The following is a 23,947-nucleotide window of genomic DNA, read 5'->3' on the forward strand; positions in this document are numbered from 1 at the left end:
AAAGGAGGGAAAACTCGCCAACTCTTTTTATGAAGCCAGCATCATCTTAATTTTAAAATAAGATAGAGACGCAAGAAAGAAAGAAAACTTCAGGCAAATATCGCTGATGAACATAGACGCTAAAATCCTCAATAAAATATTGGCAAATCGCATCCAACAATACATCAAAAAGATCATACACCACAACCAAGTGGGATTCATCCCAGGGATGCAAGGATGGTTCAATATTCATAAATCAGTAAATGTAATACACCACATAAACGAAAGCAAAGACAAAAATTACATGATCATATCAATAGACATGGGAAAAGGTTTTGATAAGGTACAACACCCATTTATGATAAAGGTACTCAGCAAAGTGGGAATAGAGGGAGCATTCCTCAATATAATAAAGGCCATATATGAAAGACCTACCGCCAACATCATACTCAATGGGCAAAAACTAAAAGCTTTCCCACTAAGATCAGGAACAAGACAAGGTTGTCCACTTTCACCACTTCTATTTAATATAGTATTGGAAGTTCTAGCCACAGCAATCAGACAAGAAAAGGAAATAAAAGGCATCCAAATTGGAAAGGAGGAAACAAAATGGTCATTGTTTGCAGATGACATGATAGTGTACATGAAAAATCCTATAGACTCTACCAAAAAACTGCTCAAGTTAATAAATGAATTTGGCAAAACAGCAGGATACAAAGTCAATACCCAGAAATCAAAGGCATTTTTGTATACCAACAATGAAACAGCAGAAGCAGAAATCAATGAGAAATCCCTTTTGATATAGCAAAAACAAAAATAAAATATCTGGGAATAAACCTAACCAAGGAGATAAAAGACCTGTATGCAGAAAAGTACACAACACTGAAGAAAGAAATCAAGGAAGACACAAACAAATGGAAACATATACCGTGTTCATGGATTGGAAGAATTAACATCATCAAAATGTCCATACTACCCAAAGTAATTTATAGATTCAATGCAATACTTATTAAAGTTCCAATGGCATATTTCACAGAAATAGAACAAACACTTCGAAAAATTTATATGGAACCATCAATGACCCCAAGTAGCAGCTGCAATGTTGAGAAAGAAGAACAAAGTAGGAGGGATCACAATACCTGATATCAAAGTGTATTACAAGGCCACAGTAATCAAAACAGCCTGGTACTGGCATCAAAACAGGCACATAGACCAATGGAACAGAACAGAGACCCAGAATTAAACCCAACTCTCTACAGTCAATTAATATTTGACAAAGGGGGCAGTAACATAAAATGGAGTAAAGATAGCCTCCTCAACAAATGATGTTGGGAGAACTGGACAGCTATATGCAAAAAAAAATGAAACTCGAGCACCAACTTACAAAATACACCAAAATAAATTCAAGGTGGAAAAAAGACTTAAATATAAGCCGTGAAACCATTAAAGCCCTAGAGGAGAGCATTAACAGGAAAATCTCAGATATTCCATGCAGCAACATTTTTACTGATACGTCCCCTAAAGCAAGGAATATGAAGGAAAGAATAAACAAATGGGATCTCATCAAACTTAAAAGCTTCTGTATGGCTTAGGAAAACAGTATCAAGATAAAAAGAGAAGGAACAGATTGGGAAAACATATTTGCCATTGATACCTCAGACAAAGGTTTAATCTCCAAAATATACAAAGAACTCACTCGACTCCACTCAAAGAAGACAAGCAACCTGATCAAAAAATGGGCAGAGGACTTGAACAGACATTTCTCCAAGGAGGACACACAGAGGATCCAGAGACACATGAAAAGATGCTTAATATCACTAGTTATCAGAGAGATGCAAATCAAAACCACAGTGAGATACCACTTAACACCAGTCAGAATGGCTATCATAAACAAAGAAACAAACAACAAGTGCTGGAGAGGCTGTGGGGAAAAGGGCACCCTAGTTCACTGTTGGTGGGATTGCAGACTGGTACAACCACTATGGAAAACAGTATGGAACTTTCTAAGGAAACTCAAAATGAATATGCCTTTTGACCCAGCAATTCCACTGTTAGGATTATACCCTAAGAACCCTGAAGCACCAATCCAAAAGAACCTATGCACCCTGATGTTCATAGCAGCACAATTTACGATAGCCAAGAGTTGGAAGCAACCTAGATGCCCATCAGTCAATGACTGGATCAAAAAACTATGGTACATTTACAGAATGGAATTCTATGCTGCAGAAAGGAAGAAGGAATTCCTACCCTTTGCAACATCATGGATGGGACTGGAAAGCATTATGCCTAGTGAAATAAGCCAGGCAGTGAAAGACAAATACCATATGATCTCACTGTTAACAAGAATCTAAACAACAAAACAAACAAGCAAGCAAAATGTAACCAAAGACACTGAAATGCAGAGGGGACACTGAAATGGAGAGAGGAGAGAATCACAGGGGAAAAGGGGAACGACTGAGATGAACAAGTATAAAGGACACATGAACCATAACTAAGGTGGGAAGTGGAGATGGGAGGGAGGTGGGGAGCACTGGGGGGGGGGCAGGGCTGGGAATACAAGACAGAAAACTGTACCTGAACAAGAATTAAATAAAAAATTTTAAAAAATAAATGTGCCATAGATTTTTGATCCACTCACTTACCAATGAGCACCTAGGCAGCTTCCAGCAGTTGGCTAATGTAAATGGTGCTGCTATTAATATGGGGGTGCACAGGTTCTTTTGAACTGCTGTTTCAGGGTCCTTGGGATATAATCCTAGCAATGGATTTACCTGGTCAAAAGGCAGTTCCATTTTTAGTTTCCTAATTCCATACTGTTTCTCATAGTGGTTGCAACACTCTGCAATCCCACCAACAGTGCACTAGGGTTCCTTTTTTCCAAAACCTCTCCACTTGTTGTTTGTTGCTTTGTTTATGATGGCCATTCATAAACAAAGCAACTGATGTGAAGTGGTATCTCATTGTGGTTCTAATTTGCATTGCTCTGATGGCCAGTGACACTAAGCATCTTTTCATATGTCCCTGGACCCTCTGTAGCTGCTCCTTGGAGAATTGTCTGTTCAAATTTCTTGCCCATTTTTTAATTGGGTTGTTTGTCTTCCTAGAGTGAAGTTATATGAGTTCTTTATATATTTTGGAGAAACAAACCCTTGTCTGAGGTATCATTGGCAAATATGTTTGGTTGGTTCTCTTTTCATTTTAATGTTGTTTTCTGTAGGAGAGCAGAAGCTTCTTTATTTTGGTGAGATCCCATCTATTTATTCTTTCCTTTGTGTCCCTTTTCTCTAGGGGACCTATAGTGAAAATATTGCTATGTGGAATATCTGAGATTTCCTGCCTATGTTCTCCTGAAGGACTTTTATGATCTCATGAGTTATATTTAAGTCTTTTATACACCTTGAATTTATTTTGGTGTATGGTATAAGTTGGTGCTCAAGTTTCATTTTGTTGCATGTAGCTGTCCAGATCTCCCAACACCATTTGTTGAAGAGGCTATTTTTGCTACATTTTATGCTGCTGCCACTTTGTCAAATAATAATTGACTGTAGAGACTTGGTGTATTTCTGGGCTCTCTATTTGGTTCCATTTGTTTATGTGTCTGTTCTTAATGCCAGAACCAGTCTGTTTTGATTACAGTGGCCTTGTAATACAGTTTGATGTCAGGTATTGTGATTCCTCCTACTTTGTTCTTCTTTCTCAAAATCGATGCAGCTATTTGGGGTTGTTTATGGTTACATATAAATTGTTGAAGTGTTTGTTCTATATCTGTGAAATACACCATTGGTGTTTTAATAGGTATTTTGCACTGAATGTACAAATTACTTTGGATAGTATGGACATTTTGATGATATTAGTTATTCTGGTACATGAATATGATTTATGTTTCCATTTGTTTGTGTCTTCCTAAATTTCTTTTTTCAGTGTTGTATAGTTTTCTGCATACAGGTCTTTTACATTGTGTGTTAGGTTTGCTCTGAGGTATTTTATTTGTCTTGTTGCTGTATCAAATGGGACTTTTTCCTGATTTCATTGCTAGTACACAAAAATGCCTCTGATTTCTGAATATTGACTTTGTTTCCCGCTATTTTGCCAAATTCATTTGTTAGGTCAAACAATTGTTTGGTAGAGTCTATAGCATTTTCTATGTACTCCATCATGTCATCTGCAAACAATGACAGTTTTGCTCCCTCTATTCCCACTTTGCTGAGTGTTTTTAATATAAATAGGTGTTGTACCTTATCAAATCTTTTTAGCATTTATTGATATGATCATGTTATTTTTATCTTTGCTTTTGTTTATGTGATATATTATGTTTATTGATTTGTGAACATTTTACCTTTCTTTTATCCCTGAGTTGAATCCCACTTGGTCATGGTTTATGATCTTTTTAATGTATTACTAGATGCGGTTTACCAATATTAATTATTTAATACTTTCCCTTCTTTTACTTTCTCTCACTTTATTTTCTTTCATACTATTTCAATTTCTGTTTAAACCTAATATTATATACTTCCCTTCTCATCCTCCATTTCCACACTCTTTATTCCCTTTGTTTATTCATGAGGTAAACTTTACCTTTTCTCCTTCCATTGCTCCACCGCCCAACTTTTATTACTGTTCCTCCCCTCTACCTTCTCACACTCATTTCTCTTTCAGTAGGTCATCTCATATCTACTTTCTCTACTTATAATAGTCTTAATCTCATTACATGCTTATTAATACTGTCTCATTTGCTATTAATACTGGTATTGTGGAAGGAAGTTATACTTGTGGGTGTGGGTTTGTTTTTTGGGCTCTGTGGTTTTGTTCAGGCAGTGCCTGCACAACAGCACACAAGACCGGAAGGGCAAAGTGACCCTCAGTCAAATAGCGGCAGAGAAGGACACTCAAAAGAATGGCCCAACAACAATCAAAACCCAATTACATGCAGGAAACCAGCATAAAATGCATAAAGGACATCCCAAGAACACCAAGTTCAGGTGATCAAGGAGACTGCACCACTGTATCTCACAGGCCTCCCACCATAGACGTTCACAATACAGAGTCAGAAAGTCAAAACATCAATTTAAAAAACAGAAGCAAACAAGAAGAGTCCCACAAACAATGGGAAGACAAAGAAACAATCCCCAATCTAAAGGAAAAGAAGAATCCTCAGAAAAAAATGCTAAATGAAATAGAGGCCAGTCAAATATCAGATATTGAGTTCAAAACAATGATTATAAGGAAGCTCAATGAAGTCTGTGTGAACTACCAAAAACTACACGAAATTACAAGGAACCTACTGAAAACTATATCAGCATAAAAAATGACATAGAAAGAATCAACAAGGGCCAAGAAGAATTGGAGAATATAATTTCTGAATTGAAAAATACACTAGAAGGAATCAAAAGCAGGCTAGATGAAGCAGAGGATCAATCAGCAAGCTGGAGGACGAAGTAGAGGAAAACCTCCCAAAAAAGAGCAAGAAAAAGAAAAATACTGAAAAGGAATGAAGAGCAGTTAAGGGAAATGCAGGATAGCATGAAACAGGACAATATCTGTATAGTAGGGATACCAGAAGGACAAGAAGGACAGACCTGTTTGAAAAAGTAATAATCAAAACTTCCCTAATTGGATGAGAGAACAAGCCACAAAGTCCAGGAAGCAGGCAGGGTCCCAATTAAGAGGAACCCAAAGAGTCCCACTCCAAGACACATCATAATTAAAATGGCAAAATTTCAAGACAAACAGAGAATCTTAACAGCAGCAAGGGAGAAACAGGAAGTAACATAAAAGGACTCCCCAATAAAGCTAGCAGCTGACTTCTCAACAGAAATGCTACAATCTAGAAAAGAATGGCAAGAAATATTCCAAGTAATGAAAAACAAAGGCCTGCAACTGGGACTACTCTATCCAGCAGGGCTCTCAGTTAAAATGGAATGACAAATAAGGATCTTCCCAAACAAAAGAAGGCCCAAAGAATACACCTCCAACAAAGAGCACTGCAAGATGTGCTAAAGGGACTGCTTTAAGAAAACATCAACAAAACGAAACAGAGAACCTACTGTATGTGAAAACACATTTACCAATGATACCTCGAACAAGGGTTTGATCTCCAATATAAAGAACTAATTGGACTCCACTCCAGGAAGACAAACAATGTGATTAAACAGTGGAAAAAATGTCTGAACAGACACTTCACTAAGGAGGACATGCAAAAGGCCCAGAGACATATGAAAGGGTGCTCATCATCACTAGCCAACAGAGAGATGGATATTAGAACCACAATGAGATACCACTTCACACTGGTGAGGTCTGGCCATCATAAACAAACTAACAAACAATAAGTGTTGGCAGGGTGGTAAAGAAAAGTGAACCTTAGGGCACTGTTGGTGGGAATGCAGACTGATGCAACCACTGTGGAAAACAGTATGGAATTTCCTCAGAAAACTAAAAATGGACCTGCCTTGTGACCCAGTAATTCCACTGCTGGGTTTATACCCTAAGAATTCTGAAATACTAATTCAAAAGAACCTAGGCACACCAATGTTCATAGAAGCACAATTTATAATAGCCAACTGCTGGAAGCCACCTAGGTGCTCGTTGGTAAATGAGTGGATCAAAAACTATGGTACATTTGTACAGTGGAATTCTTTCTAGAATACTTTCTAGAAAGAAAGAAGAAGCTCCTCCCCTTTGAGATGGCATAGATGGAACTGGAGAGCATTATGCTAAGTGAAATAAGCCAGGCAGTGAAAGGCAAATACCATATAATCTCACCTTTAAGTAAAACCTAATCAACAAAACAAACAAGCAAGCAAAATATAACCAGAGACATTAAAATCAACAACAATTTGACAATAACCAGAGGAGAGGGAAAAGGGAAATATCACAGGAAAGAAGGGAAAGGAACATAAATGAGCATGTACGAGGTACCCATGGATGGGAACCAAGGTGGGGTGGGATTGAGGGTGGAAGGTGGGCATGGGTAGGGTGGGGGAAAGTGGTGGTGGGAAAATGGAGACAACTGTATTTAAACTTCGGTAAAAATAATAGAAGACAAATAAAAACACTCCTTCACTTTCTAAACTTTTGCAACTTCTTTTTTGCCATTGAAACTAACCTGATATGATTTAACCGAGATATACTATACTCCATGAATGGCCTCTGCATTTGGGAGAATTCTGATTTTTATACCAAATGGAAAGGAATTAACATTGGATTATTTAATTTTATTTTGACAGAGTTCAAATAACAACATAAGTTAGATACACTGTTGGGAACAGCCCTGCCTGGGATCAGAAGCTATAACCCCCCATGGCTAAGGCTGAGTAAAAAGACCTTGGAACAAAAAAAAAGCCACTAAAGAGACAAAGCTTATCTTCCCAGCAGAGACACCACCTCTTCCCCTTTTATTTCACCTTGCTTGGCCCTGGGCAGATGACTGGTTAGCCAATGATGGGTCATATTTCTCAAGGGAGGGGTGACCTAAGACAGGCATGGTCATGAAAGGGCCATCAGGGAAGGACTTGTGGACTATAGAAAAAGGGAGTAACGGACCCTCAGCCCTCAGCTTTGACATACCCTGAGTCCTCATTCTACCTGTAAGAAGTCTCCTAATCTCTTGGCTGCTGGCATTCCCCACCTGACTTAAGCCTGGAACAATGGTGGAGGTGGGAACAGCCCTATGCTGAAAATGAGGGGTTCCCTGGGCTATCATGCCTAAAAAAGAATGCAAAAAATCCTGTGAAACCTGCTTTGCTAATACAACCAATTTAAATGGCAAGAGTCCAAGCATAAAATGAGTTTGCTTCCCAAAGTTTTATGGAGCTTTGGCTATCTGACCCTGACTCAGAATAAGCCATCATAATTCCTTGATTGTTATTTATTGTTTGATCATTACTGCCTGACAATGATTGAGCTTTACGTATATGCCCTGTATTCCTATGCCAATTAAACCCAATAAAAGCCCATTGAGGAACAGGCTCAAGGCCCTTCTCCTTTGAGATATTGGCCACATTTCCTCTCCAAGCAAATCATGTCTTGGTAGACTTATTCTCATCCATGGCAGACGGATGGCTCTATAGGCAGTGCCCCCCACCCAACAATACACTATCATGGCTTAGTAAATTTAGAACGGAATACATTCCTGGTAGATAGAGGTTTCCTCCAAGGAAATGTTAATATTGAATTTCCCAGAATACTTAGGTTATGTTGCTTGAATATCTGTCTCCTGTCATGACACTGAAATGAGAAGAATCTGTTGTATTTACTACTGAAATATTTCTGAGACTATAAATAACTAGACTAGCATGTAAACATACTAATGACATGGGTGTAAATTTTCTTATCTTTTAATATAACATTCATAAGTATTACATGTCCCACATAATGGTCTCTTTCATTGTGCTATCAACTAATTAGGAAAAAGAAAAAATTTTAAAAAAGAATTGAGAAGATATCCAACTAAATGCTAGAGATGGCCAACTATTATAAAATACAAACACAACTCTAGTCACATATCAGATCTAGAATTCAGATAATTTAGAGTCTGTGTATTATGTGCCAGGAGTGTATATGTGTTTACTTGCATACATAATGGAATGCAGTGATTTTTTAAAATAAATATAAAGTTAGAAGATTGTAAAATTAAACCTCTTAAAACCTTTTTATGTTTAATAAAAAACAGGAAGCTGGTAAATGGCAGTGATCAAGTTGGTATATCTGAAAATCTATGACAAGGAATGATGTGCTCAGAAGTGATTACTTTCTCCTATGTGTAGATCTTGCTAATCATGGAGAAAACTGTCTTGTTGCAACTGAAAGCAGGAAGAGCTGAGTTCTGAAAAACCCCAAAATCTGCTCTGATCAGTGTGGTTCAGTTGGTTGGGCATAATCCCACAAAGAAAAATGTCCACAGTTCTATTCCTGGTCAGGGCACATACCTGCATGGGGCTCCTATCAAATGCAATCAATTGATGTTTCCCTCACACGCCAATGTTTTCTTCCCTCTCTCTCTCTCTTCCTCCCCACTCTTTAAAAATAAATAAATAAAATCTTTTTTAAAAGTCCAAAATCTCAGAGGCTTTATGTTTTCTGTTATATTCTCCCTGTTCAGAATGACAATTCTGAAGCAAACTTAGACACACAGGTATGCATGCACACATATATATGTATGTTGGTGAATCTGACTCCCTAGGTAGAGCTTCTTGATCAGCCAGTTCCTGAAAGAAAGGGCAAGAGATGCATCTCTCATGCAATATGTACACCTACAACTCATCACCCACTGGCAAGCTCATATATTATTGGAGAAGCACAACACGTGTGACAAGCAAGGAACAATAGGGATAGTGGTACATAGTAATCTTAATTTTAAAGACAAGAAAATACAGAGTGAAGTGTCAGAAACAGCAGTTAGATTTTAGAGGTACATGTTATCAATTCACAGAATATAGATAACATAGCATTGCTTATGAAGAACAAACAACTAAATGGGTTACATGGGCTCTGGGAAACATTCACAGTATAGACAAGTTTGTCCAGATATTGACAAAAAGAGAGGTAATATGCAATAGGCACTCTTCCATACCACAAGTAAGTTTGGAGTTTTATGACTAATATAATTTATTTCTGATTGTTAAGGGTTTTTATTTTGTTTTTCAGGTTTATTGAGGAATAACTGACAAATATAATTGTATTTTTTAGTGTACAACATAATGATTCAGTAGACATATACATTGTAAAATGATTATCACAATTAATACAATTAACGCATCATGTCACAAAATTAATTTTCTTTTTTATGGTGATGACACAAGATCTAGTTTCAGCAGATTTCAAGTACATGATACCATATTATAGCTGTAGTCTAGTTGAAAGCAGAATTTAACTTCATTATTAATCTGCTAATAGTTCACCCCTACAAGAATATTAAACTTGAGTCTGGATATTAGTAATCTACAATGGCTTTTTATTAAATATAATTGACACAAAATCATTTAGAGGCATATATGTGTGTGTGCGCACACACACATGAATTTAAAAGAATGCAAGACTCATTCAGAAGTCAAGCAGAAATGATGAAGAAAGTGAATAAGAACAAATCAATATCTATGCAATGACTCTTCTCCCTCCAAATTTCATTGATGGGGAATTCTTTCCCCATTCTGTTCAATGTAGAAGTTGCTGTATAAACCTTAAAATGATAATATGAATAACATATTTTGGCTTCTTTTAAAGTTAACAATTCATATTGTTCAGAAATCCAAAATATACTTTTCTTATAATTAGAGAGAACACTATAATATATGAGAGAATTGGTGACATTGATAACTACTTTGTTACTAAAACTTGAATCTTTTTATTCGTTAACTCACACTGCCTTGCCTTCTCATGCTTATGCAAAACAGATTTTTTGGAGGAAAAAATAAAGATATGATAACATCTGAGAAAATCATTAAAGAACTAGTGGCAGCATCTTAAGACTTTTATCAAAGTAGAGAGGGGATGCATTAAATCAACAATATATGAATCTTACATGTGATGGATCTAATAAGTTTAACACAGTGTCTTATGGACATACATGCATATAATGATTTTTATAAGAATACCTCATTCTAAAAGACTTTTTCTGAGTATAAGAACATTATTCTTTCAAGACAATTCAGAAAAAACACCAATATTTCATTAATAATAGATGTACCACACACTACAAACAGAAAACCAAAATGTTTGAAAAGCTATATGCAGTGTAGGTGAAGGTTATACAAAGAGGAAAAAACATATAAATGAAAAAAAAGTCATTTAAAAAATCCCTCATCAAATTCCTATGAAAAAAAATGGTGGGGATAAAACATACATTTTTAAAACTGAGTCATAACACATAAGGGTTTGAGTAAAAATAGGGAGCTCTTGTTTAACAAATCTTGACAGGCAAGCTATAATTAAAAGGGGGCAGAAGCACAAAATGGAGTAAAAATAGCCCCTTCAACAAATTGTATTGGGAGATCTAAACAGCTATATGCAAAAAAAAAAAAAGAAAGAAAGAAACTCAATCACCAACATATACCATACACAAAAATAAATTTAAGGTGGATAAAAGACTTAAATGTAAATCATGAGACCATAAAAGTCTTTCAGGAGAACATAGGCAGGAAAATCTTAGGTATTCCATTAACCAATGGTTTCACAATATGTCCCCTAGAGGAAGGGACATAAAGAAGAGAATAAATAAATTGGATCTCACCAAATAAAAAGCTTCTACATTGCTAAAGAAAATAGCATTAAAATGAAAAGAGAACCAAGCTTATAGGAAAACATATTTGCCGATGATACCTCAGACAAGGATTTAATCTCCAAAATATATAAAAAACTCACACGACTCCACCCCAAGAAAACAGACAATCCCATTAAAAAATGGGCAAAGCACCTAAATAGACACGTCTCCAGGAAGGACATACAAAAGGCCCAGAGACATATGAAAGGATGCTTAGCATCACTAGCCATCAGAGCAATGCAAATTAGAACCACAATGAGATACCACTTCACATCAGTTGCTTTGTTTATGAATGGCCATCATAAACAAAGCAACAAACAAGTGTTGGAGAGGTTGTGGTATGCTGGTGAAAAGGGAACCCTGGTGCACTGTTAGTGGGAATGCAGACTGGTGTAGCCATTGTGGAAAACAGTATGGAATTTCCTCAAGAAACTAAAAATGGAAGTAAACTTAACTAAACTAAAATGGACCCAGCAATTTCATTGCTGGGATTATACCCTAAGAACACTGAAATGCAAATGCAAAAGAACCTATGCACCTCAATGTTCATAGAAGCACCATTTACAATAGCCAAGTGCTGGAAGCAACCTAATTGCCCATCAGTAAATGAAGGGATCAAAAAACTATGGTTTACTTACACAATGGAACACTATGAAGAAGAAAGAAAGAAGGAGCACCTACCCTTTGCAAAAGTATGGAAGGATCTGGAGAAAATTATGCTTAATAATGAATCTGGAGTGAATTAAGCCAGTCCATGAAAGGCAAATACCATATGCTCTCACCTTTAAGAGGAATCTAATCAACAAAACAAACAAGCAAGCAAAAGAGACATTGAAATTAAGAACAAACTGACAGTAACCAGAGGTGAGGTGGGAGGAGATAATGGGGGGAAAGAAGGGAAAGGATTATCAAGGAACAAGTATAAAGCACACATGGACAAAAGCAAAGGGGGTGAATCAAGGGAGGGACATGGGTATGGCTGGGGGCAGAAATTGGAGGTAATAGAGACAACTGTACTTGAACAACAAAAAAACAAAGAAAGGAGAAAAAAGAAAATAAATGCAAACTACACAACAGAGAGAAAATGAATGTAAGAAAATGAATGTGCATAAATAAATGTAAAAAATACAAATGAGATATCTATTCACAGTTATCAAAATGTGTTAAAAATAAACCACTTGTTGTTCTTAAAAATGTATTAAAATATAATCTTACCTGCAAATACTAGGTAAAAGGAAAGGGAACCTAAATGAAAATTTGTATCTTAATATTTAATGTAGTGTGACCATTTCAGACACTACTAATAAGAAATATTATGGGAGGTTACCAAGGAATTCTCTCATATACTGGCAAATGCAAGGTTAACTTCTTATGCATAGTCAGTCTCCTTGGGGATTATTTTATAACTCAATCACTATTGAGCTCTTTGGGTAATGAAGCAGAATGCATGAGTGGGAATGGTAATGCTGTAAAGGAAGACTCTTCTGGGTTCTATAAAGATCTGTCCTGGAAATGTGACTACAAAGCCACTAGTATTCCATTTTCAGGATGCTCAGCTAACACATAATGCTTATTTCTCAAAAATAAAAAGGTACTCTACAATCTCTAAAATTATATCATTTAAATTTATGGCACAATTAGAATCTGTCATCCAACGTGAATGATGTAAAAGTTTTACACAGGAGTTGTGAACTTGGGCCTGTGAACATTAAACAAAAGAGTGACTTGCCCCAAAGAAGACAGAAATAGAATTCATTAAATATTCTAAAGTTCTCCTATACACATTCTTTGTCACAGCCATAGAAAGTCTTATGTGCTATCACACAGGCTAATAATGTGTTCAATCCTTCTGACTGATATTTTAAGGTATTCATTAAAAAATCTATTTAATGAGAGTAGGCTTTACTCTTAATTAGTACTCATAGTATAACTCTTTTTAGTCAAAATAACATACTGATTACATGCTCTGAACATAAAATTTAAAATACTTGGAATATTATTTTCTTTCACAATCATCAACAATAGATGTGACTAACTTACACTTATTATGTAATAAAAAACACACAAATGTAAGTTTATGGTCTTCTGGCTACTATATCAGCAAAATATCTTTCAACTTCTTAAGTGGTTTTGTGTTCTCTCATTGTTTGTTTTTTGTTTTTTGCAACAATATTTGGGAAGTATATTTAAGGGTTAACGATTAAGTGATAAGTTGAATCGCTGGTTCCTGGTAAACAGCTGGATGCTGAGCATCATTCCCTCCTTGAGCATTTTCACTGCTTCACCTACTCTTTTCAGGCATCTGACAGCTGTCTGGTTTTAGTCTTAGAGACATAATCTGTAGTTCCACCTGGAACCTGCCTATGTAAAATGCAAAATACTCAACTGGGACAGACCAGAAACTGTGAAGAGGTTTGTGGGGTTTTTTTTTTCAAATTTATTTCTGCTGGGAAGCACTGTTTATTTCAGTGGAGAGTAGACCAAATTAGATCCTACCAATTTGTAAGGAATTGAGTGGGAGAAACCCGAGCAAGCTAGCAACCCAGTTCCAACATATCCCAGTGTTGCTGCAGTATTGCCTATAAACTAGCACCCTATGATGCTGCAAAGTTGGTTGGATCCTCAATCCAACACACATATCAAAAAGAGGAGAAATCATTGTGCTTATGGTAATTTATGTGAAAATTATTTCTGATTTCATAAGTTCAAAGAGGGCAGAAAGGTTTTCAGCTTAATCACCATTGTACCCCATTACAAACTTTGTGCATAACATTTAATTAGTGCTTAATAGCTCTCCATTGAATGGAGGAAATTTGAATCAACATTTGATATTGATTATGTTCCTCATAAAGTACAGCTAAAATTGTCCATTTTTGTTCCAGAAAGATATATATACAAAAAAATTAAAGAATCCAGGGCCAAATCTTGCTGTGATTTGTATTTTGGAGGTTGTGGAAAACTGTTGTCATAAGCATAGACTTTCACATCTGTAAAGGAAATAAACAATAACACAATTCTTCAAATTTATGTCTCAGAACTTTCTTACATAAAAGACCCCTTTATTGCAATAAAAACAAAAGTGGTGAAAACTCTCACTTATGTATCAATAACTGTGCTAAGTACTGCACAAGTAAGAAGAAATTTTAAAAGCTTATGAGGAGGTTTTGTTATACTCCCCACACAGATGAGAGAACTGAGGCATAAAATTCTAGTCAGTAACCAGAGTAATACTGGAGGCAAAATTCAAGCTCAAAAATCTGCATCAAGCTGAATTCTTAAGATTACACAACATAACTTCTAGTAATGAGATTTTGGGGGATACCTCTCAAGCTAAACCTGTATAAGCCATTCAAAGGAATTGGTATTTTAAGAGCTTGGGCAAATAGCATATTTTGTATTAATATGTAGCTGATGGCAATTAAGCCCATGGTGTTTTATATTCAGGTGCATGAGTGTGTAGTTATCTACATTAATATAACCGAGAGGAGGAGAAATACAAAATGGAGCAATATTAATAATAGTAAAAATAACTGAAAACCTTTATTGACTATTTACTACACACCATACACTGTGTTCAGCATTTTTCATGCATTATTGGTTTAATTCCCCCTCATTTTTGACAGGTGCTACTATTTGTTATCCTCTACTTTTTCCAGATTATAAAACTAATAATCAGGAAATTAATTTTTTGAAACATCAGGCAATCTTTGGAGCCCATGCAAAGGATGTCTGGTATGAGAGGAAGGGAGGAGCCAAGTGGTTTATGCTGAGAAACTGTCAGGTTGGAGCTGCTGTTTTCTGTGATGGGATAATCTGTTGGAGAAATTAGCAGCATGGACATGTTAACTTTTTGGTGCCTACTATATATCCAGATACAAATAAACATGAGGGTAGGAGATGCAGTGCACAAATGGGGGCGCTTGCTCATGGCCAGTGGCACTGAGAGTCACAGTGAAAGGAGGAAAGCCAAAGTGTACAGACAGACTCAGAAAGCCTGGAAACATGGCTGTGAAGAGTTTTTGAGTTTTTGAACATTCTCTCCTGATGACTCAGATTTCCTTAGTGAAGTAAAATTTAAGAGTAAGAAGAGGCATTCCAGGTTAGTGAGAAAGGAGAGGTGTAAGACAGGGATGGAATGAGTCTTGAACATGTAATTGGATTTCTGGACAGCAACCAGGGCCCATTTAAAGTTCACAGTAACTAATTTAAAGTGAAACTAGACAGCCTTTTTTTTTCCGGAGCATTTTCTTTTTTTCCCAATTTTTTTATTTAATTATTTTTCAAGTACAGTTTTCTGTCTATTACTCCCATCCCATCCCACCCCCGTGCTCCCCCCTCCCTCCCACTTCCACCCTTCTCAGTTGTTGTCCATGTATCCTTTATATATGTTCCTCTAAATCCCTTCCCTATTTCCCCTGAAATTCCCTCCCCTCTCCCCTCTGGTCACTGTCAGCCTGTTCTCTATTTCAGTGTCTTTGGTTATATTTTGCTTGCTTGTTTGTTTTGTTGTTTAGCTTCTGTTAAAGGTGAGATCATATGGTATTTGTCCTTCAACACCTGGCTTATTTCACTAAGCATAATGCTTTCCAGTTCCATCCATGATGTTGCAAAAGGTAGGAGCTCCTTCTTTCTTTCTGCAACATAAAATTCCATTGTGTATATGTACCATAGTTTTCTATCTACTTCCTATGTGCATGTACAAAATGCAGTTGAATTTAAATAACATTGAGGTTTTGCCAAACAAGAAAGGTGAAGAAAGAGATGGACAAAGGATTTGAGAGTGTGAATAAGAGCATTATGATATTGCCAATGGTGATAATGTTAATGACGGTGACAATGATAACAAAAGCTAATCTTATTGCATGCTATGTACCAATAGGAGCTAAGGTTCTAAAGAGGTTCTAAGCACATTATATAAACTGTTTTTATTCACAATAACCTGATGTGCATGTGTTTTATTATTACCATTTTATAAATCAGGTAACTGAGGCAGAAAGATTAAGTAAATTATCAAAGACTAGCTAGTAAATAGTGAAGGCAGGATTTAACTCCAGGTGTTCTGGCTCCCTGAAACAATAGTTCTATATTTCCATGAGGAATGTACAATCTGTTAAATAATCCATTGATTCTTGTACATTCTGAGAGAATTAAGAGCTTGAAAGTAAAGGTAATAAAATGATGGAAGGATCAGTGGACCATAGATCCCAGTGGAGGAGAAAGAACAAATGCTAGAGTTGAGGGTCTTTGATGATGCAAAATAAAAATACATAGTGTTAGTTGTAAAGTGGAATTGTTAAAATTTAACATAATGAATGATGTGACTATATTTGCAGTGGGTCTAAAATATAATCACATGGAAGTATGATTAATGTAGTAGTGACCAATAACCCTGGAGGAAAAAAAAGATCAAGAAAATAAGAGACCAAACTAGTGGACATATGATCTGCAGAGGTATTGAAATCACCAAGACAGAACCAGTTGTAGAAAGAATGACATGGGTCCAGGGGCTAAATGTAGAGAATAAAGGGGATTGACACTGAGATGGTGACTGATGAATAAACTTGCCCAATTAAAAAAATAAAAACATAGGATCCCCAGAGACATCAAAATTTTAAATAAAAACTAAATTTTTAGTAAGTTCCAAATATTATATGATACATATGTAAACCAAACAAATTATATGTGTTCATCTAAAGCTCAAATGCAGGCCCTGGCTGGCATAGCTCAGTGGATTGAGCGTGGGCCTGCGAACCACACGATCGCGATTCAATTCCCAGTCAGGGCACATGCCTGGGTTGCAGGCCAGTTGCCAGCAAGGGACTCATGAGAGGCAACCATACATTGATACTTCTCTCCTTCTCTCCTTCCCTTCCCCTCTAAAGATAAATAAATAAAATCTTTAAAAACAAAAAACAAAAATAAAGCTCAAATGCAGTTAGGCATCATATATTCTATCTGGCAAACCTACTAAATGATCCGCATCTAAATTTAGATTTGTTTTACTCACAGACTGATTTCCTAAGCTTGATATACTTTATCACTAGTATTAATTTAAGCAAATAATGAATAAATCTTACCAAGTAAATATTATACTCCTACTTTACTAAATGAGAGTAAATGCATTTCATGATCTTAACATATTCTATTTATATGAATAAATAAGCATGCATGGCACTTTATAAAACCAAAAGTATTTCAAAAACGTAAACTTCATACTCAATTTTTTATCACCAGTTATATGTACAATAAGATCTCAATGGCCTAGTTCCCCAATTATGTCTTTTGTTAATTTAGTTTAGCAAGTAAAGCCAATTATGATGACAGGAAAATAGTTATGTATTATCACAAATGACCTTATATCTTTGACATAAATTAAAAAAGATTCCTCTCAGTAATTCTATAGTTATATCTAAAACAAATTTAGCATTGTGGTTGAAGTTATGCTGTTACAAGCAAGAGGCCTCACAGTTTGGAATCAATGCTATAGTAATATCATTTATTTAAATGTGGCTTTTTTTTCTTTTTTCAATATCATGTCACGCTATTTTATCATTAATTTAAATCTTTATTCAGTTATGTCAACAAAATTTAAAAGATATAGGAAGATATGTGTATAAAAAGAATAGAAATCTAAATAATCCCCAAAGAATTAAACATACAAATATTTTAAAATACTTTTCTATATGCTAGTTTATAGTGTATTAGGTTTTTTAGAGATTTGATATTATGCATTTTTTTCTGCAAAACATAAGTAATATAGGAAATATACATTCATTATATAATGCAAAAATATTTGTAATAAATGTTATATAAAAGTAAAATTCAAAACTTTTAAAGAGATCTTGTATTTACATAAAATATTTATTTTTCAAAGTAATTTTACAGACTATCTTAATGATTCTACAATTCTATGAAGATGATAATATAACTATAATACTCTCTTTTTGCAAGTAAGAAAATCAAGTATTAACAGAAAGCTTAAAACCTGACAAACTAACAAATAACAAATTTAACTCAAAGATTAGATATCTTTATTACTGTTTCTTTAATTTTTTTACTGTAATAACCTACATCCTCAGACGCTCCTATCTAATACTTATTGAAGCATTTTGTTTCTGTTATTTTAGATACTATAATTAATAGCTATAAATTTCACTTTATAATTATTTCTTGTACATAGTTGAAATCTCACTAAAACAGTAGTAAAAATATTGTTAAGAAAGCACAAACTGAATGTTACTAAAGTTGACCAAGACAGAGAAAAAGGACCATTTACCTTCCTAACACAAGCAATATATTTGAATATACTTGAATATATTTGAAACACAAGCTTTGAAGAGACTGGACATCAAACAATCAAAGAGAATGATTCCTGAGAGATAAGAAACATTCAAGAGGAAAATTAGCTCAATTATTTCCTTAGCTTATTTCCCTAGCTTCGGGTTTCCAAGTTGTGGTACAAAAAAAGTAAACCCAGGCAGAAACTGGCACACTCCAAGAGTGCAGAAAGCTGATATGAGTTCCCAAAAGACCAAGGTGGCTAAAGTTCTCAATGCAGTATACTGGGGCCAAGGGGATGGGGGAGGGCTGCAGAGAAAGAACTCTAGATATCATTAGGTATCCCACTCAGAATATCCAGCTAAGTACTTATCAGTGCATCTGTCTGGGGGAAACATCTCAAACCAGAAAAAGAACCACCTTAAGTGAAAAAACGTAACAGCCATACTGGAAAAACACATGGTTCAAAGACATTGATAACACAGAAGGATCTTGCCCCAATTATGAGGATACTTACTGCTAAATCTAGTGTTGCTCTGGTCCCATCTAAAAGAAATCTTAAAAACATAAGAAAACTTCATGTGCTCTGAAGCTGTGGCAGAGGTGGGGCACAGCTGGGGTGCCTTTCTGAGGGTGCGGGCTGGTGGCTTGTGGGTGGTCATGACAGTTTATCTGCTGGCACAACCTGGGCATTTTGCAAACAAAATCTACTTATCCAGTGGGCCTAAGAGATCCCACAAAAGCGAAGAAATCTGTATTTGAGAAATGGCCTTATACAGAGGGGAGCAGGACAACCTTAAATGACTCTTGACTTCCTACCCAAGAGGGATACCATATCCCAAGCTGATCTCAGAAGATGGAAGCTGTGAACACCAGGATACCTGCTGGAAGAAGAAACACACCCACAAAGGAACCACCAACAGATAACAACAGAAGAAGTTGGAGTGGAAGTCACACTAACTCAATCCAGGACCTATCTGAAAATACAACTCAATAGCGGAGAAATTACCCACAACAAACAACTGAACAAGAATGACAGAGAATCCTCAAAACCTTGTACACACAGAAGAACCAGCTTCAACACAACCTGCCCACACCTGCACAACAGAATACAAGAGGTGGTGGATAGAGTGACCCTCAGTTAAACTTCAGGTGGGAAGGAACCACCAAAGGAAGAACCAATGGCAATCAAAAACCAAAGACATACAGAGAGCCAACATAAACAACAGCCCAACACCAGTGAGTTTGGGAGTTCAAGGAGACAGCACCACTGAATCTCACAGGTGTTCTACCATAGAAGTTCACGCCATAAACCCAGGGAGTCAGAACAGATCAATTTAAAAAGCTGATGTTAACAAGAAGAGTCTCACAAACAATGGAAAGACAAAGAAACAAATAAAAGGGAAGGAGAAAGTCTCAGAAAAAAACGCTAAATGAAATAGAGGCAAGAGGCAAGTCCACTATCAGATATTAAGTTCAAAGCAATCATTATAAGGAATCTCAGTGAGCTCACAGAGGATTACCAAAAACTATAGGGGAACTACAATGTACTCACTGCAAACTATGTCAACATGAAAAAGGAAATAGAAAATATCATCAATGCCCAAGAGGAAAGGAAGAATACAATTTCTGAACTTAAGAACATAGTAGAAAGAATCAAAAGCAGGCTCGATGAAGCAAGGGATCAGATCAGAGAGGTGGAGGACACGGTAGAAAAAAAAACCAGAAAAGGCAAGAAAAGGAAAAGAAGCTCAGAAACAATGAAGTGGGTATAAGGAAATTCAGGACAACACAAAATGTAATAACATCCATATAATAGGGATACCAGAAGGAGAAGAAGAAGAGCAAGGGATAGAAAACCTGTTTGAAAAAGTAATGAGGGAAAACTTCCCTAATTTGATGAGAGAAAAGTTCACACAAATCCACAAAACGGAGTCCCAATCAAGAGGAACCCAAAGAGGCCCACTTCAAGACACATCATCATTAAAATGGCAAAATTCCAAGATAAAGAGAGAATCTTAAAGGCAGCAAGGGAGAAAAAGGAAGTAACATACAAGGGAGCCCCAATAAGGTTAGCTATTGACTTCTCAATGAAAACATTCCAAGCAAGAAGAGAATGGCAAGAAATATTCCAAGTAATGAGAACCAAAGGCCTGCAACTGACGCTACTTTACCCAGCAAGGCTCTCAATCAAGATAGAAGGCCAAATAAAGAGCTTTCAAGACAAAAGAAATCTAAAAGAATATGCCTCCACCAAACCAGCTCTGCAAGAGATGCTAAAAGAACTGCTTTATGGAAAGAAAGAAAAAGAGAGAGAAAGAGAAAGGAACACAAGTACAAAAAAAAATAGCAATGAATAAGTACGTATCAATAATAACATTAAATGTGAATGGAGCAAATGCCACAATTGAAAGACAGAGAATAGCAGAATGGATAAGAAAATACGACCCACACATATGCTGCCTACAGGATACCCACCACATAAGAAAAAGACCTACACATACTGAAAGCGAAGGGCAAGAAACAAAAATTCCTAGGAAATGGACAGGAAAAAAAAGGTGGGGTAGTGATACTCATATCAGAGTTCAAAATAGAACTCAAAAAAGAACCATAAAAAGAGGCCCAGAAGGTCACTTCATAATACTCAAGGGAAGAATCCATCAAGAAGACAAGAACATAGCAAATACATATGTACCCAATATAGGAGCACCCAAACACATAAAAAAAATTTTGGAAGACTTCAAGAAACATATTGACAGCAACCCAATTATAGTAGGAGATTTTAACACCCAACTGTTGAAAATGAACAGATCTTCCAAACAAAATATCAGCAAAGATATTCTGGCATTGAACAATGCCCTAGATTAAATGGACTTAACTGTTACACATAGAACCTTTCATCCCAAAGAAGCAAAATACACATTCCTTTCAAATGCACATAGAATATTTTCCAAGATAGACCACATGATAGGACACAAAACAAGCCTCAAAAATTTTAAGAAAACTGAAATCATACCAAGCATTTTCTCTGACCACAAGGGACAGAAACAAAAAACCAACCTCAAGGGAAAAACCCCAAAGCACTGAAAATCATAGAGATTGAATAGCATGCTACGAAATAATGAATGGGTCAAGAATGAGATTAGGGAAGAAATCAAAGTTTCTGGAAACAAATGAAAATGAACTCACAACAACCCCCAACTTATGGGACACAGGGAAGGCAGTCCTGAGAGGGAAGTTCATAGTAATACAGGCCTACCTAAAAAAGATAGAAACATTTGAAATAAACAACTTAACTCTATGCCTCCAAGAACTTGAGGAATGATAACAGAGAAAACCCAGAGCAATTAAAAAAATAACCAAGATCAAAGCAAAAGTAAATGACACAGAAACTAAAAGCACAATTCTAAGAATCAATGAATCCAGGAGCTGATTCTTTGAAAAGATAAACAAAATTGACAAGCCTTTAAGTAGGCTCATCAAGAAAAAAAGAGAGGACCCAAATAAACACAATCAGAAATGAAAGAGAGATTACAACTGATATCACAGAAATACAAAGGATTGTAAGAAATTGCTATGAAGAACTGTATGCCAAGAAATTTGAAAACCCAGGTGAAATGGACAAATTTCTAGAAAAATATAATCTACCAAAACTCAATAAAGAAGAAACAGAAAGCCTGAACAGACCCATAACACCTGATGAAATTGAAACAGTAATTAAAAAGCTTCAGACACACAAACCGCCCCCCTAGATCAGATGGGTTCACAGGAGAATTTTACAAAGCATTTAAGGGAGAGTTAACCCCCATGCTCCATACATTCTTTCAAAATATCCAAAATTATGGAAAACTCCCAAACTCTTTTTATGAAGCCAGCATCATCCTAATTCCAAAACCAGATAGAGACACAACAAAGAAAGAAAACTTCAGGCCAATAACTCTGATGAACATAGATGCTAAAATCCTCAACAAAATATTGGCAGACCGCATCCAGCAATACATTAAAAAGAACATACACCATGAACAAGTGAGATTCATCCCAGGGATGCAAGGCTAGCACAATATTCACAAATCAATAAACATAATACATCACATAAACAAAACAAAAGACAAAAATCACATGATCATATCAAGAGATGCAAACAAGCACTTTTTAAAAATTTTTAAAGATTTTATTTATTTATCTTTATAGGGGAAGGGAAGGAGAGAAATATCAATGCATGGTTGCCTCTTGTAGATCCCCTGCTGGGAACTGGCCTACAAGCCAGGCATGTGCCGTGACTGGGAATTGAACCACGACCCTCTAGTTTGCAGGCCCACAATCAATCCACTGAGCTACACAAGCCAGGGTGCACAAAAGCATTTCATAAAGTACAGCACCCATTTATGATTAAAACACTCAGCAAAGTGAGAATAGAAGGGACATTCCTCAACATAATAAATACCATAGATAAGACACCTACAGCCAACATCATACTCAATGGGCAAAAACTTAGAGTTTTCCCACTAAGAACAGGAACAAGACCAGGATGCCCACTTTCACCACTCCTATTCAACATAGTAATGAAAGTCATAGCCATAGCAATCAGACAAGAAAAAGAAATAAAAGGCATCCAAATAGGAAAAAAACAAAATGAAACTGTCACTGTTTGCAGATGACATAATAGTGTACATAAAGTATCCTATAGACACCACGAAAAAACTACTTGACCTAATAAATGAATTAGGGAAAACAGCCAGATATAAAGTCAATACTCAGAAATTGTTGCAGACCCCGGCCCACAAAGCCTGCCTGCTGTGGAATGCACAAGCGACAACAATGCTGTTTGGAAAAAGGGAACAGAAACAACTACTCTCTCAAGGGGAGAGTGCCTATGGTGCCTCAGCCACTCCCTCAAGAGGGGAGCACCTCGACCCTTGCCTAGACAGGCTTTTATTGTTTTCCTGGGGTCTTACATCATAGAAAGATTTATTATCTGTCACATAGAATATTATTGTCTACATTCTAGGTACAATCAAGAAAATGAAAATAACATGCAGAGGGTAATGACGATGAGCTCATTAGCTCTGTCCTTGGGAGAACTCATACACGCTTTGGATATTATCTTGAAGATAGACAATACATATTTGTTGTTTTAGACCAGTGTGATGGAGTTTTAGCAAGAGCAAGCCATAACAATCTGTATGCATTTTCTAGGCCTCATTCCCATGGGAAAACTCGGTTTGAAGATCTGGCTCCTGCGCACCACTTCACATCTGTAGGTTTTCCATACAGAGCTGAGTCACATTTGCCAGGCCAAGACAAACCGGTCCACCACAAGAAATCAAAGGCATTTTTGTATACGAACAATGAAACACCAGAAACAGAAATCAGAAAAAAAATCCGTTTGATATAGCAACAATAAAAATAAAGTACCTAGGAATAAACCCAACCAAG

Source organism: Sturnira hondurensis, unplaced genomic scaffold, assembly GCF_014824575.4.
Source record: "Sturnira hondurensis isolate 20B ecotype Veracruz unplaced genomic scaffold, ASM1482457v3 Scaffold0025379, whole genome shotgun sequence".
In the NCBI taxonomy this organism is placed as follows: Eukaryota; Metazoa; Chordata; class Mammalia; order Chiroptera; family Phyllostomidae; genus Sturnira; species Sturnira hondurensis.